Genomic DNA, 6,000 nt, shown 5'->3' with positions numbered 1-6,000 from the left:
AGATATTGTTGATGTTTTGACTATGTTGACTCAAACTCTATGATTTGACTTGTGTTGAATTGCTATGGTTCTTCTATTTAGACTTACTAGTCAATGCATATGATGTTTGATTTGTGACTTTAAACTTATGTTTAATATGTTAATGGTCTCAAGATTATGATTTTTTATGAGAATGGTGTTTATATTAAAATGTTATTTTTTTCAAACTATTAACATAGATTAATGAGAGCATGACCAATGGATATAATGACATGGTAATTCGATGAACATTATGATGATGATAATGTTAATATTTTTCATAAATGTTTGATGATATTAAGTTGAACATGGGATACTAATCGGATACTGGCTTAATTGTGTATTAGCGAGTGTTTGAGTTTTGTGGGTATGAAAGCGAGAGTGTGGTTGAGGTAGAGGAGGCTAGCTCCTCAGTAGGGTTGGCATGGGATTAGATAGTACATGCACACACACAATTATACATTATGCTTGAATATGTTGCTAAATGTGTTTCTAACATTAACCTTCATTTGATTGATGTGGATCAATTAGATGGAATTATTTGCATAATTTACATTTCTAAATGCATTAAAATGTTTAACATATTTGTCTCTAACTTTGATTTTTGTGGAAATAGTATTCACATACTCAAATTTCAGATATGGATAATTATTAATGGAAAAAGAAAATAAATAGGAAAAAAAACAAGTTTCATCTTTAATTTTTTATTTATTTGAATAATTAGCTAATCGTAAGCTACTGAAAATTATGAGAGATGTCAAAAACTTCTTATGTGTATTTTTGAAAATGTATTAAGTTTATTTTGCATAAATGAAGTGGGACCAAACACTTTGGGGTTTTCATTTATTGAACACTAATGGTATTGTTTGTGGTATGTAACTGCAAAGAAAAATAGTTTTAAAAAAATGGACGTAGAGCCTATGGGGAAAAAAAGAGGGATGTGGATTTCAAGTTGTAGTTTGATGGACAATCAAAATAAACTGTGAGAAACTTGGAGATTGGCATTGAAACAACTTGACAGAAGAGGTGTCAATACTTTTGTGGAGCAAAGAAGGCGAAAGATCTATACCAGTTGAAGGAGGTTGATGATCATTCTTCTTGAGAGTTTTACTATTTTTTGGAAGCACAAATTTTAACTAGGTTCCTTACTATAAATCTTTCGTTGTCAGTCTTAGGAAAGGGTCCTATGGAGGGGGCCTCGACTCTATTTTTGTGGAGCGAGTGACCCCATTTTTTTTTTTTGTAGGGGGGGTGGGGGGCTAAAGGTTTATTCAGAATCTTTTCCTACAAAATAGGAGCTCCAACTATTTAGCCTGCTCAATTTGAGCGGTCGAAAATGGGGTGAGGCTGGAAATAGCCCCACAAGCTTAGGGAATTTTTTGCCACATGTGATGCAGTGCAAGGCAGGAGAATCTGATGGTGACACAAACCAAGAACAGAATGGAATCAACAGAAAAGGGAAAATTATATTAACTGAGAAAATAAGCTAGTACAAACAGTGCAGAGAAAATAAACTTCAAAACATGCCCTAAGGGCTTACAATAGCATAAATCTGGAGATAATTCCTCCTCTCAGTACCTCCTCTCAAACTCCACTCCGAACTACCTTTTACAATTCCAAAAATCTCCTTAAATAGACCTCGGAGGGTTAAGGACTAGGAATACATTCTAGAAAGTGCTAGTAGGCATCCACTGACCAAATAGAAGGCTCCAGAAGGTGCGTTAGAAGTCAGTACAAATCTAGAGGAATCCAAAAACGGTAACCGAACTTCCGGGAGGCATAACTTTTGAACCGTAGCTCCGATTGACGAACCGTTTACATTTTCAAAAAGCTCTCGAAGCGCTCTATAGCCCTATGGACAAGCTTTGCTTGTCCCCCATTTTTGACCCTTTTTGAGGTCATTTAATGCCCCTAACCTGACTTTGAAGCATTCTTAGGAGGTCTCCAAAACCTGAAAAACTACAATAACTTTCAAACCGTGGGGCCTATTGACCTAATTCTTTTTCTGGAATGCTCTAAATCATGATTACATTCATCTCGCCAATTCACACCTTCTAGTTTACCAAAATGATGGCCCAATTACATGCTCCTATTTTTTCAAAATTTTCAAACGCACTGATAGTGGAACCGTGAGAGTTGGAACCTTTATTTGACCCAAATGGGTATCTAAAAATGAAAAGACATGAAACAAAAACTAAGTCTAAGTACAATTTTTTTTTGGGTGACACAGGATTGCCCTTATACCTCTGGATGCTCCTGCATTAGACACCCAAGGTAGATTGAAAAGTGACCCTGTCACTTTATGGATGGTAGAGGAAATCCTAAATGGGAAACCTCAGCTGTTGAAATCCAGGTTGAGTCCTCGATCGGTCATCCTTTCCATTTGACCAAATACTCTTCGTACTGCTTGTTTCTGGTACTCCTACCCACATGATGATCTAGAATGTCTTCTATCTCTTCCTTCTTAGAAGCAGGAATTGGACATGGCTCTAACACCAGCTCATCATCTGCACCATCATCATGATACTCTGTTAAATCTGCAATGTTGAAAATGGGAGACATGTGAATACCATCTGGCAGCTCCACTTCATATGCATTTCCTGAGTCATGTTTCTTCAAAATTTTGCAAGGGCCAAATTTCTTCATTTTCAGTTTGTTGTAAGTACCGACTGGAAATCTTTCTTTTCATAAGTGCACCATGACTAGATCCCCTACTTGGAATTCCTTATGTCTCCTTCTTTGATCAGCCCTAGCTTTATACTCTTGATTCATCTTGGTAATGTGTGCTTGAACCTCCTCATGTAGACGCTTGATATGTTCAGCAAATTCCTCAGCTTCAGCACTTGTCCTCCCCCTTGTTCTATCTTTCTCAATTCTGGTGCAACCCTCGGGCTATTCCCATATACAATTTGGAATGGTGATTTTCCAGTACTCCTATTTATAGAGTTATTATAAGAAAACTCTGCCTGTGGTAGAATCAAATCCCATCCCTTGGGCTTATCCCCAACTAAACATCTCAGCAAATTGCCCAAACTTCTATTTACCACTTCTATTTGACCATCAGTCTGCGGGTGATGCGTGGAACTGAATTTTAGGTCTGTTCTCAACTTCTTCCACAATGTCCTCCAAAAATATCCCACAAATTTAGCATCTCTGTCAAAAACTATGCTCCTTGGAAGACCATGTAGTCTTACCACCTCTTTGAAAAACAAGTCTGCAATATGGACAGCATCATGAGTTTAGTGGCATGGAATGAAATGTGCCATTTTGGAGAACCTATCAACCACCACGAATACTGATTCATTACCCCTTTGTGTCCTTGGCAATCCAAGAACAAAATCCATACTTATGTCCTCCCATGGCCTTGATGGAACAAGCAATGGATGATATAGACCAGTATTGTGACTAAATCCCTTGGCAACTTGACAAACCTGGCAACTTTGTACAAACTTCTTCACATCCTGTGAAATTTGAGGCCAAAAATAATGTTCTCTAAGAATGGCAATGGTCTTATCTCGACCAAAATGTCCTTCCATCCCTCCACTGTGTTTCTCCTTAATCATATTTTCCCTCATGGAACTCCTTGGAATGCACAATTGACTACCTTTGAACAACATGTCATCCTGAATCAAATAGTCTAACCACTTGGTTCTATCTACAGCAACAGGTTCTTTACAAGCTTTCCATGCTTCAGCAAAATCAGGATCCTCAGGGTACAAATTCTTGAGTTCATCAAACCCAACTACTTCAACCTACATTACTGTAAGCAGTGACTGTCTCCTACTTAGTGCATTTGCAACCCTGTTAGATTTTCCACTTCTATGCTTCAACACAAATGTATAACTCTGCAAGAATTCTACCCACTTCATATGCCTCTGATTCAATTTACCTTGGCTATTTAGGTATTGTAATGCCTGATGATCAGTATACAAAACAAATTCCTTTGGCAATAAATAATGCCTCCATTTCTTTAAGGCCTGAACTATTGCATAGAATTCTTGATCATAAACAGAATACTTCTTCTTTGCATCATTCAATTTTTCACTAAAATATGCAATAGGCTTACCTTCTTGGCTTAATACAGCTCCAATAGCGCTACCACTAGCATCACAATCCACCTGGAACACTTTTCTAAAATCTGGAAGTGCCAACAGAGGCTGTTCAGTCACCTTCTTTTTCAGCAATTCAAAACTTCTCGCAGCTACTGCAGTCCATTTGAACTCTTTTCTATCCCCTCTTATTGTATCAGTTAGGGGTGCACATATGCCACTGAAATTCTTAATAAACTTCCTGTAAAAACTAACCAGGGCATGAAATGATCTTACCTCAGTAGCAGTCCTTGGAGTAGGCCATTCCAAGATGGCTTTTACCTTCTCTGGATCCATTTTGAGACCTTCAAGTGATATAACAAACCCCAAATAGACTAACTCCCTTTTTGCAAAGACACACTTCTTTAGATTAATTAACAGTTTCTCTTCCCTTAGCCTTTCAAGGACACTACGAATATGCAGTAAATGTTCTTCCAAAGTCTTGCTAAAAATTAAAATATCATCCAAATAGAAAATAACAAATTTTCCCAAGAACTTCTTAAGTACCTCATTCATGTGCCGCATGAAGGTGCTTGGGGCATTCGTCAATCCAAAGGGCATGACTAACCACTCATAAAGACCCTCCTTGGTCTTGAATGTTGTTTTCCACTCATCTCCTTCTCGAATCTGTATCTGGTGATAACCGCTCTTCAGATCTATCTTTGTGAAGTACTGAGCTCCACTCAAGCAGTCCATAAGATCATCCATCCTTGGCAAAGGAAACCGGTACTTGATGGTTATCCTATTTATAGCTCGAGAATCTGTACACATCCTCCACTCTCCATCCTTCTTTGGTGCAAGAACTGCAGGTACTGCACATGGACTCAGGCTCTCTCGAATCAAGCCCTTCCTCAACAGCTCCTGAACCTATCTATTTAGCTCCTCTGTTTCAGTAGGAGTCATCCTATGAGCAGCCTTGTTAGGAAAACTAGCTCCTGGAATCAGATCTATCTGATGACTGATTTGCCTTACTGGTGGCAATCCATCTGAAACATTATCAGAGATAATATCTCCAAACTCCCGTAGTAAATCTGAAACTTCAAGTGGTATTTCACTACTACCTTCTTTATCTTTCCTAGGAATCAAAGCATAGCACATACACTGATGTTTCATGCCATCTAAAAACTTTCTTCCATCAACAAGACAAATCCTAGCACTAATACATACCTTTTCACCTTCCTTTTTCATGGGCTTCAATTTGTGGCGAACTCCATCCTTTTTCAGAGAGTAGGTGTTTGCATGTCCATCATGTATTGCATGTCTATCAAACTGCCATGGTCTACCCAACAATAGATGGAAAACATCCATTGAAATAACATCATAGAGAACTTCATCATGGTAACTCCCAATTTTGAATTTTACTAAACATTGTTCACTTACCAGGACCTTATGATCATCTTTTACCCAAGAAATCCGACAGGGCTGGGGATGTTTCTCCCTCTTGAGCTTCAGCTTAGAGACCATCTCTTCTGATACCAGGTTATCAGTGCTACCACCATCAATGATCACGTCACAACATTTATCCTCACACTTGCATCTGGTACGGAACAAACTCCTTCGTTGTCTTCCTTCAAACCTCTTATTCAGCTTCTCTTCAACTCGTAGGGCAAACTGGTATGCCTCTTCAACGCTGGTCATTCTTACCAGACCTAATTCCTCCTGGATGCTTGGTCGCAACCCACTGATATAACGAGAAACCTTCTCCTTATTTGCTTCTGCATGTCCCGCTCTAATCAAGAGTCGATAAAACTCCTCTGTATATTCTTGGACTGATCTTCCTGCTTGCTTTAACGCATGCATCTTTTTAAACAGATCCAGCTCGTAGTCCACAGGAATGAATTGCTTCTTCAATTTGTCCACCATGCGATCCCATCTTGTGATCTTCTCCTTTCCT

Source organism: Cupressus sempervirens, chromosome 3, assembly GCF_028749045.1.
Source record: "Cupressus sempervirens isolate cs-2001-9-10 chromosome 3, ASM2874904v1, whole genome shotgun sequence".
Taxonomy (NCBI): domain Eukaryota; kingdom Viridiplantae; phylum Streptophyta; class Pinopsida; order Cupressales; family Cupressaceae; genus Cupressus; species Cupressus sempervirens.
The sequence above is the reverse complement of the archived record's forward strand: the minus strand, read 5'-3'. Positions refer to the sequence as shown.